The sequence below is a fragment of the Varanus komodoensis genome, unplaced genomic scaffold (assembly GCF_004798865.1).
Source record: "Varanus komodoensis strain SLA01 unplaced genomic scaffold, ASM479886v1 scaffold59_1, whole genome shotgun sequence".
NCBI lineage: Eukaryota > Metazoa > Chordata > Lepidosauria > Squamata > Varanidae > Varanus > Varanus komodoensis.
The window spans coordinates 918,544-930,243 of NW_025336221.1; the positions used below are offsets into that span (position 1 = coordinate 918,544).

The 11,700-nt window shown below is 40.0% G+C and overlaps 1 protein-coding gene across 1 annotated transcript in view; it reads left to right on the forward strand.

Annotated features, from left to right (window-relative positions):
• The first annotated feature begins 2,867 nt into the window (after nucleotides 1-2,867).
• HELZ (helicase with zinc finger) overlaps nucleotides 2,868-11,700 on the forward strand; it is a 148,518-nt gene continuing 139,685 nt past the window's right edge. Inside the window, exon 1 of the mRNA XM_044449538.1 lies at nucleotides 2,868-2,945. The gene's annotated coding sequence lies outside the window, so the exon portion shown is untranslated. The remainder of the gene's footprint in view (nucleotides 2,946-11,700) is intronic.

Below are 11,700 nucleotides of genomic sequence, written 5' to 3' on the forward strand. Positions count from 1 at the left end.
GTATAATATTTCCTGCTGCTAAAAGAGGAAAGAGGGAATTTATGTAACAGACTAAATCGGTAGTCTCTATTTTTTCCCCCATAGACATGCTCACAGTAGAGTGAACAAAATAATGGTACGAATGGCCCACTAACAGGAAGAAGAGTAGTGCAAGAGTAGCTGTATCACAGAAGTGAGAGAAAGAGTGAAAAGGGGCTGCTTTGAAAAGGAGGTGGTAAAAGGCCAATAAAAAAAGCAGAATGATCAACGGAGGTAGCAAAAGGGTAAATGGAGTAGGTAGGAAGTAGTAAATTACAGAGAACAAGATGGCCAGATGGGAAACAGACATCAAGAGTAAACAGCACTTAATTTTTTGGGTGGAGAGTGCCATGTTTGCTTCCTCTGCCCACACCAACCCCACTGTAGAAGATGCAAAGTTAGTGGATAAGCCGTCTGGCATTTTTGCACAGATCAGATTTGTATTAGGTTCTGACAAAGTGCTGTTGACTCCCATGATTTATCTTGTCATGTAGCAGTTGCATGTCAATAGGCATACCTGGTGGTGTCATTTTACTAGTCTGAAGCTTCTACAGCTTACAAAGACCTTGTTTTCATCCTTGCATACGGAACAAATGTTGTACTTTGATTCTGCTTCTGCAAGGTGTTGCCCAATACATTGCATAAGGATTTGCACAGCTCCTCACAACTTCATTAGACGCCTGCTTGTGCTAGTTTGGAGCTATAAATGTTATGCTAGCAGAAAAATTACAAGAATTAGTACTGGCCTGCTTGTAGCTCTGTAATCACTATAATACCTAACACAGCTAGTACGAGTAACATGTAGCCTAATGAAGTTTTAAGGGGTTGTGCAATGTGAAGTGCAATGATATGTCGAAGAGCTTCTGAAGTAGCCTGCACAACAGCTTGTGTAAACCTAATCAGGTATTAAATTGGACATCAGCATAAGGTTAAAAGCAGACTTTCTGTAAGCAGAGGATATTTGTACTAGCAGAACAAACCACTGGATGCAGCTCCATGGCTACAATCCTCTATCCACTGACCTGGGAAAATAAGCCTCTTTGAACACAAGGGGACTCACTTTTAAGTAGTGAGTATTCTACTACAGGATTCCGTATGTTAATGCACGACTGAGTGAGCCAGTCTCTGGCATCAGTAGGACTTCAGCAATTCTCTCTTGTCATGCTGGTTTGAGAGCTAAAAATGCTTTCAAACCTTTGGTCTACTTCCACAAAGTCAAAGATTGTAATCAATGGCTGCATTCTGATCCTGTGCATGCTCGCTCAGACATAATCCCCATTCTATTGTACGTTTAGTGTTGTTCAACAAAAGGCAAAGCAGAATGCCAATTCAGTCTTTCTGTGGTAAAATAAAATTGTTCACTAATTCCAGATTTTGTTCACCATTTCCAGAAGCTATAATGTGAGTTTTAAGTTATATAAATCCTGCCCTGATATGGTCAAATACTCAGGGCGGCGATGAAATGGCAGTGGTGACAATTGCTCCTCTCTCCATTATATAATAATATGGAAGAGAATGATATCTTCTTCAGAAATGTAGGGATATACTTTTTACAAGAGATAATAAAACAACTGACAAGAGACAAGATGGTTACATATCAACAATGCTTTGCTGATATGTAAAAATATGTACCAACTTAAGCCAAATTGTACAATATGTGAGAGATTCAGTGTTAGATCTGGCACATGGCTTCCTTGTAAGAAACTGTCACTCCTTGGCAAGTTGGGCACAGGCTTCAGGTAAGGGTTTCAGAGACAGTGAGTATTGTGTTTACAGTGTGTACATGTGTAAGATTCACAGTTTTCTTGTTTCTCTTTCAAACAACATCAGCTATAACTCAAAATAATCACTGCTTCTCCTTACAATCTGTATTGGGGAAGTTGTGCAAGTGTTGCAGCACAGCCTGGAGGCACTTGTGAGCTGGCTGAGGGCCAGAAGCCTAGTCTGAATCCTGCAAGGTGGAAGCTGCATGGGTAAGTAGTTCTTGGAGAACTGGTGGTTTCTAAGATTAGAGGTCTTGTCTTGGCTTGGAGCAGGACTTTAAGTATCACAACGCCTGCTCTCTGAAATTTCTCACCCTCGCAACTGAGACCAGCACCAACCCTTCTGTGTTTTTGGCACCTCTTGAAAACTTGTTCTAGCAAGCCCTCCCGCTACAACAATCTTGTCTTTTTCCTTGCTGCGATGCTCTTTATATAATATTTTATGTCACACGTTATACAATATTAATTTTGGTTTTATCCTATCTTGTTGTATATTGCTTAGACAGTTCATTCGAAAAACTATCTTGTTCCTGTTCTCATAACTGTTTCAAGTTTTATGTATCATTTGAAAACAACAACAACATTGAACAGAGCTCCGGGGTACAGGAGGATACTATGAGTACTAGAAATGTATAGGCACAAAGTTCATAGATCTAACATCTTTTGTAACCACCCCAAATCCCACTCAACATAAAAAAAAACCCGGTAAGTGCTGCCCAAGAAAAATAAACCTTCGGTTTTGACAGTCATCCATTTACTTTTTCTGCCTGTGGCTCCCAGATCACGGTTGCTTTTCCGAGTTTCAGGGCTCCACACGGTGCTCAGGAGATGTGCTGGCGCCAAGCCAACGCCTTTGAACTTTCTGCTGCAAAAGTAACGTGAGAAACGGTGCAAGAACCACCCCCTTTTGCTCGGAGCCCGTTCGCCGGCAGCCAGCCCCCCCGCCGCCCGCCGCTCTCCCCTCTCCCCTCCGGCGGGGCGGCCGGCGGACCCCGCTCTTTCCCGGACGCGGGCCCCGCGCTCGCCCAACTTTCTTTCCCCGCGCCTGGCATGGCAGGAGGGGGAGGAGTGCGGGGGAGCGGGGAAGGGGGAAGACTTTTTACCCACAATGCTTTGTGAGGACGTTGACAAGTGGATCCAAGATGGCGTAGAAAGTAATGACAGGTAAGTCAGGACTTCCCCGTTTCCTCACTAGGAGAACGAAGGGCAAAGGGGCCCGGCGGGAGGGGGGGCCGCGGGGCGGGGCGGGGCCCCCCGGCGCGGAGCGGGCCCCGCGGCGCCGGGCCGAGGCCCCCGGCGCCGTGAGCGGCGGGGCAGTGCCGGCTGGAGAGGGCCCTGCGTCTGCGGAGGGGCCTGCAGCGGCGGCGGCGGCGGCGGAGCAGCAGCAGAGCAGCAGCAGCCCAGGGGCTGTTTACAAGCAGGCTCCGCCGGAGCCCGGCTGCCTGACGAGCGGCTCTGTGGCGGGGCTGCCTGGGGCAGAGCAGCCGGGCGGCGGCGCGCCGGGGCGGCTTCGGACCGCAGCCTGGGCAGAGGACGGCGCCCTGAACGGGTTGGAGGGAGGAAACAAAACCTACACTCAAGGGTGGGGTGTGTGCGTCTCCCTCTCTCCCTTTGGATTTCAAACGAAATGTCCAAAGCGTGCGTATGCTCAGTTAAGCCAGGCGGATGAGGAAGCTTTTAGGGGGCGAGGGCGGGGGCAGTAACTGAAACAGAAATTCCTCGCGGATCGCGTGGGGCAAGTCTTTGTGAAACTGAGAAGGCAAACAAGAACTCCCAACATTTAAACGGACGGTTCCTCTCCCCACCCACTCCCCACCGCCGCCGCGCCGCCACTATGAAGCAGGCTCCTGCAAATATGCATGCCAGACTCCACCAAGCAGCTCTGTTTCCATTAACGAAGTTGGAAGTAAATAGTAGACGGATCAAGTGTTAATTTTTTAGATGCATGAGCCATTTAAGGCGGTTGAGCATTTCAGAGGTGATTCATCAGCGATGGCTGGAAGAGAGGGACCCTGATCAGATCGGGGATTACAATGGCAAGAAAATGAGTTCCCTGCTAGGATTCGAATGAGAATACTTTAGAAAATGTTATGTTAAATTTAATTGCTTGTTGAATGTGGAAAATCAGCAACTGTATCCTTCTCCACTCACTAGAAATGTGGTCAGAACTGAAAATATTAATGCAAACACACGAGGGAAAATGAGTTTCAAATGGAAAAACAAAAACAAAAAACACTGTGCCAGAGCACTGGAACTTGTATATCTGGAATGGTTTGACTACCCTTAAATGTTAACATTTTGATACACTTGAAAAATGAAGTGGTTTGCAACATGTTTATGCCTTTTGCAAACTTGTTTTTACACAGTATTTGATGTTTGCAGATAATTAAGCTATGTAAAAACTGTTAAAATGTGATTGTAACTTCTGTACAGAAAGGAAAAAAACATTTTCTAAGGAAATAATATAAAAAACTTAGGCCCAGAGTCTGCTAGTACCTATGTACCCCAGTTTACTATTAGAAATAAAAACAGTAATATGGAAAGACACTTATAGCTCAAAGCAACTTCTTCATGTGTGACTGAAATTAAAGATAAAGTGGTGGGATTAGCAAGGAAGCATATACCCCAGTGTGCGCATGCACATATGCATTCTGCAAATGGAAAAAGTCTTTTGGTAGCATAATTGCAACCCGTGTGAGACAAATAACCTAAAAACTGACCATTCTTTTTTCAGTACAATGTTAGTATTAATTTAAAATTGACGTAAATCTTTTTATGGAGAATGAGAAGTACAGGTTTACTTTTTACAATCTATAATCACAAATGCAGACAGTCATTTTGAAATTTCTCTTGCTTAAAGCTACAGTTCATACTAATCTAGGGACAAGTTTTGCTGAATTAAGTAGTACACCTGAATAGACATATATATGTTTCTATTGTAAATAAAGTTTGTGAAAATGCTCCTTTTCAGTTAAAGAAAACTTATAGGCTGCGCATAAATCCAATTTCTAGTAGTTAAATGAACTTTTTTTTAAAGTAAGTGCAGTTAGAATAGAGAGAAGACTTTAAAAAATTCTGAAGGACCAGCTTTAAAATTAAGGAGTTAATTAATGGTAACTTACTTTGTCTTGCTTTCTGATTCTACTCTTGGGTCTTTCTGCAGTGTGCTTTATTGTCTTCACCTCAGAGACTGATAGGTTACTGAGCTACTAATAAATATTCCAAATGTCCTTGCCCGTTTTGAGAATTATGGTACTACTGTTCAATTAAGTGTAATAGCCTATTAATTAAAGGACATTAAACTTGGTGTAGCTGGTTGTATGCACAAAAACTTTTTTGCAACCAACTTTCATGTGCATTTGGTTTATGTTTATTTTTTTTAAAGAACAGTGCACTAAAATATATGGAAGTAAATAAGTGAGTTTTGAGCTGCGAAATAGGAAATTGTTTGTTGATCCAACATTTATACACCACATTTCTGCCTGTCACTGGTCCTCAAACTGGTGTATAGTCCATTAGATGCAAAATCATGATTAAAATTCCCCTTCAGCCATTCATTCACCAGCTAGTCTTGGGAAGGTCTGAAATATACAGAATATTAAAACTGATCTTCTTTACCATATTGGTTTAAGGATTGCAAGGATAATATATTTTGAACTCACAAATGTGCTTTGCAAAATGCTAAACATTTCTTTAACTCTATTACTATCTATTGTTTTTTTCATTGTAAGAAATTACAATGCTGGTCTAAACTACATGACAATACTTTGTCATGTATTCTGGTTTATCAGTTGTTCTCCCCTTGCTGCTTTGTAATGACTGATTAAACACCTGCATACAGTATAAGATTGACAGAGAAATAAGAATTGAAAATAATTGAAGCAAGCCTCAGATATTTGGTAGGTGAAGAAAAAAAATAATGTGGAAAGTTAAACTATTCAGTGCCCAAAATATTCTGATTTGTAAATTTCCACTGGGACATTTGGATCTGAAATCTCTTATTAAAAATAAAGATTCCTTGTGAGTGCCCCAGGCTGCAATTCTGTGCATACTAAATTTGGAGGAAGCCCCACTGAACACAAAGGGACTTTCATAAGTTTTTAGTTAAGGCTGAAGTCTTACACATTAGGGAATAAGCCCCCCACTGAGTACAGTGGGACTCTTATCTGAGTAAACATGCATAGGTTTGAACTGTTAGGAAATAATGTTCATTAAAATTGTCCCTTGGAATGAGTTGCAATAAAAAATATTTAGATACACTATGGTTTGGCTTCACTAAAAGTAAACTTTCCTAACAAGCACCAATTGTGGCTTTAATTGTCATTTTTTGAATATAGCCTCAGACATCTATTTTGCAATATTTAATTTTATGGCCAGAATTTATTTTAAACTAAGTATTAAAGATTGTTCATTTCTGAAGGTTCATTTCTGTCATCCTGCAAGAAGAAGTGTTATTTTCAGTTTTATAGAAGGTGAAATCAAAACAAAGACTAACAACTGCTGTACACAAAATAGTGTACATGTACTGACCAATAATTGCTCCATTTCATTGGTTACATGCAGAATATGCTACATTACTTACCTTCATCTGTTAGGTTGCAAGTGACTATTTGTGTACTAGAACCATAGATTAATTGATACACTGTTTGGTGGCAAATATAATATGCAGGAGTGCTGGTTTGCAAAGAGTATATTTTGGCCATTCAGTTATGAATTAGTTTAGTTAAATTATCCTGTGAATCATAAGCCTGAGTATTGCAAAACCCACTCACTTTGCACATTTTCTAGCTTACAGTGCTCTCCTGTTGCTGACATAAAAATATTCATGCAGTGTATGCCTTCACACTTTCCCTTAAATATGCACCAATCTAATGCTCTTTTCAATAATTGTGCATTGCCTGACATCCCTCAGATCTGTGATGCTCTTCCACTTCTCTATATTGCATCTCCTGTTGATGGATCCTAGTTCCTCCTAAGCTAGTCATTCTTCTGCCTATGCTGCCATTTTTGTTTCTGCTGCTAGTACATGCTTCCTTGTTACACCCTACATCTTGCAGTACAGGAAACACGGGGGGGGGGGGGTTGTCTCCCGTTATCTCTTCCATTTTTTTCAGTGACTGAGATAAGGAGGAAAAAATACAATTCTTTATGCAAAACTAGCCAATTGCTGTTATGTTTCTGAGAGAATATACAGGGAGGAAGGTTAGTGGGCTATAAGAAACTGGCACTATTTGCCTATATTTGACTTCTAGCTCATGTGTCCATCCTTAAATAGTCTTACAAGGAGAGGTCTCTGAAGAGGTAATCCAGTTTTAATGCCTTCCCAATTGCTGTTTTCTGCCAGGATAGTATTTATTGGTATTACTTCAGGGAACAGTTTGGCTACCTGCTGTACCAACCTAAAAATGAGTTTGTCTCTGAGACAGCATGATGTGCAGATGGAATGTGTGCCTGACTAGACAAGTCATGACTAACTTTTTGTGTAAAAATGCATTGAATAGCTTATCAGCGACCTGCCCAGAGAGCCTTTTTGACTAAAGCAGGTGGGATAGAAATCTAATAAATGAATCTAGGAAGTAAAGCAGGGAGCCAGTCATGAATTTCCAAGAGTCTTAGCTACTACTGATGACTACTGCATCTGGATTTAAAAAACAACCAAACTGGCAGTGTGTCTCTTTGTTTTAGTTAAAATAAAGATTGTTAAACTAGATCTAGCCTTTTTTTTGCAGTTCACATCAAAGTTAGTTTAGGAACATCCCCACCCTCCATAACTTACATTTATTCTCAGTATCTATAGCCATGGTGGAAATTAAACAGGTTGATTAATTAAAGTAAACAGGTACTTTGATCATCCTTGATTAATGGAATACTCTACAGCAGTTGAGAGTTTCTTCATGAAAACTGGAGTAAAAGCTAATGTTTGAATTGTGTCATATTTTTGGAGACTATTTTTTAGTGGTTCTAGAATAGTATAAAGGACCTTCTGTGATTTCTTGTGAGAATCATGTGTACATAGAAACTGCAGCAGCAAGTTACTATATTATTACTGATTATAAAAAAAACCACTTTGAAAACTTCTGAACAAATGGAAGGCAATATAATGATATCCTGATATATATTGACACTTCTTTCCTATTTTGGAAATATGATAATGAAAACACCTTGGATTTCTAACTGACACTTTGGCTTCATTTGTGCCTGTACTCTTCTATATTTGCTGTTGTGGCCAGTTCAGAGTTTCTGATTTTTCATGCTTAAAATACATACAGTATATCACAGAAGTGAGTACACCCCTCACATTTTGTAAATGTTTTATTATATCTTTTCATGTGACAACCCTGAAGAAACCCTACTCACTTTTGTTGCCAGCGGTTTAGACATTGATGGCTGTGTGTTGAGTTATTTTGAGGGGACAGCAAATTTACACTGTTATACAAGCTGTGTACTCACTACTTTACATTGTAGCAAAGTGTCATTTCTTCAGGGTTGTCACATGAAAAGATATAATAAAATATTTACAAAATGTGAGGGGTGTACTCACTTCTGTGATATACTGTATATAGTATTTATTGCTTTCCCTTTCAAAGCCCCACCATTTCCTGCCTTTCCTGACACATTGCTCACCCACCCATTATGGTGTATTTTCGTGATGAAAGACCCAAAATGCCTGGTTCCATCTTTAGGCAATTTCATGTATTATTATTGTTTTAAACCTATTCATTCAGGAGTAGGTGACCTTCAGTATTTGTTTAAGGTGCCCATAAGCCCCAGAACTCAGAAGCTTATAGGCATTCAGTACAGAACAGGAACAGCACAGGCATCCCTGTTCTTTCATTCTGTAGTTTTCCTAGAAAGGTTTTTCTACTCATCCAAGTGAGGTGCTTCAGAGCGAGAGGGATGGAGGTTGCACAGCAATTGGGCTACGTCATATCCTGGCTTCCCCAGTCTCTTCACCCAACTGCATCCATTCTGCTTTCCCAATCTCAGAGAGCGGAAGCTGTGGTTCTTTCTGTGCTGCTTGAGAGGAGGCAGGGAAGGGTGGTGGAGGCAGGGGGAAGCAGGTGACTTTTTCAGCGAAGGGCATCTGGGTCTCCAGTGACAACTTTGAATAAAGAAATACTCCCAGATTCATCCCATTGCTGCTCCACCCAGGTCAGGATTCTTGTACACAGGAACCCTTCCCCACAGTGTCCGCCGTCAGTTTATTGATCTTCAGGCAGCCCACCAGTGCTTCCAGCACATGGAATGAAGAGCTTGGTGTCATTTGCATATTGGTGACATCACACTCCACACTCCAAGTTCACCCCCTAGCACTTTCATTTAGATGGTAACAACATGGTAGATCAACAGAAAGCTTATGGCACCCCACAGCCAATGTTGTGGAGCTAAGTAGAATGTCTTGAGATGCCTGTGAAGGGACAGTATAGAAAAATTTTAAATAAAATAAATAAATAAATAAATAAATAAGTAGAAGGCTCCCCATACTACCCTCTGGTAGTGACCCAGTAGGCAGGAGCAAAATCACTGTAATACAGTGCCTCCCATTCCCAACCCACAGAATAGTACTTTCTTTGCTCATCCCATTTATCTCCTAAAGAAAGTCATCAGCCTGGCTGAACAAATCAATTATAGTGCCCCATCTAGATCTGAAGCCCGACTGAAACAAGTCTAGATAATCTTGTTAAAATTTAGGCCAAGATGATTTGTGTATTTTAAAATGTGTCAATTCCAGGGTAGATTTGATTTAAATCCAATGGAATCTAGTCAATAAATCATGGTTTTCTATATAATTTGCATGCATGCCTGCCTTACCTGTAAGCAGAACTTCATTAAAATATTCTTAAACCTGATCTCTTTTACAGCCTGCTGCCATATAGGCTTTCTCTTCCAGAGAAAGAATAGTATGCTAAACCTCACGCTATACAAAAAAGATTCAAGGATTTGTGGAGTATTCTGCTCAAAAGGTTTCATTTTCATTTTTCCTGCCTGCCCCTCTCTCCTCACACTTAGCTTCTAGTGCAGATCTATTCCACTCCCCACAATGTTTTTTTATTTATTGAATTTTTTTAAACCTAGCGCTTAAGAGGTAAGGGGTTGGTTCTGTTTGCATAGATTTGCAGGGGAACGATGGGCTTAAGGTCTTTTTCTCAAGTCTGTATGTTTATTTTATAACATTTTTGCTGTGTAAAAGAGGCATGTGATCCCTGTGGACACCAGTTAACAGTCTTGAAACCAAGCCTTTGTGATATATTCTAAATAGAAAAATTGCCCAATAATCTTAGATAAACTTCAGGAAGATCATGACATTGTGAATGGGTTAATAGAATTCATTTTCCAAAAAATGTAAACATAGCATGAATATACAGTCTCATGCTACCTAATTAAAAGCTAATCCTCATTTTATGATGAATAACCTTTGAACTATAGTGTATCTTAATGGAAAACTATCTTTAGATAGATTTGTCCTTAAAAAGTATTTATTTTAAAAAATCAGATATAAACAAAAGATCCAATTTAAATTTAAAAAAATCTGTTTAAAATTTAAAAAATCCAATTTAAATAAAAATCCAATATTTATTTTTTAAAAACCATTGATTTTGATCTACCCTGGATGCTGATAAATGGAAGTTATTTGTCAGTAATGGTATGGATCTAGACCTGTTCTTCTAGAAACAAGGAGGGTTGTTTACAGAAGGGTCAGCAGAGGAACATGGCGGTAGAAGATGACACTTGTGCCATCTCCCATGCTGTTCTGGAGTCTCCTAATCCTCCAGAGATATTTCTGGAGGGCACATTGGAAATTGATTTTCCTCCCTCCCCTGTCAGTGCGAGGAAATTGTGACTGGGGTTTTACCCATGTGATCTTAGTATCCATGCCAATGTATTTAGGGTTGGTGGGTAAGTCAGATCGGAATAGAATTAAGGCAAGAAGGGGCAGTCTCTGACCTTCCCAATGCTATTGGGCATCACCACAGACTATGCTGATTAGGGCCCCAAGTTGCCGACTCCTGCTTTAAGAATTACAGGCAGGGCAAAGGTGTTAATTTGTCAGTCTTATTACCTGAAGCAAGTAGTTTCTTACATTGCTCTCTTCTTGATGAGTCACAAAATAGACCTTTCTTTTAAAGCAATGCAAGTCTGTTTTGTATCTATTGCACAATCTCCAGAAATACTCTGCTGAGAATAGACTGAATTGGGTGAATGTTGTCTAATCCTTGCATTTGCAATGCCTGGGGATGACATCTTATGCTCTTCCCTGTTGATAAAGGAATAATATTTTCAAAAGTGGGTAAACAGCAGAAGGATAATAGGAAAAGAATACTTTTATCAGTTGAAGTTGCCAAAGATATTAAACAGAAAAAAATCATACTCACTATTCTTGGAGCAATTTGCCCCAGAGTTACATTGGTAAGCATTACTCACCTATGTCCAGTTAGTATCAGGTTTTGTTTGCTCTTGGGATAAAATTGCTTGATAGGTTTTTCAGATATTGACAATATTGTGTTTCCTTTTTTTAGAACTTACACAAAGTTGATGCATGAAGGCCTCCTTATATGTTAGATGAAAACTAGTAACTGCTGAACTTGAGCGTATATGCATGCAATTCTTGGCCATTATCTTAACTGAACATACAATTGTTTAACTGAAGCTTGGTTTTCTGTCTGATCATTTTGTGAAGTAATATAGGGAACTATGATGCCTTTAGAAACTAAGTAAAACTTTTACCATGGAAGGCAGTATATTTCTATTACTATGTACCAGTACAAGAAAAATTCTACAGTATATTTTTGGGTGGTCTCTGTCTGAGTCTACAATACATATATTAGCAGGAGATACTAATTGTCTTTTCCATCTGGTTGTAAACACTGGCTGTATTCACACCTAGTGACAAGCCATGGGAGGAATGGCTTGTTTTTAT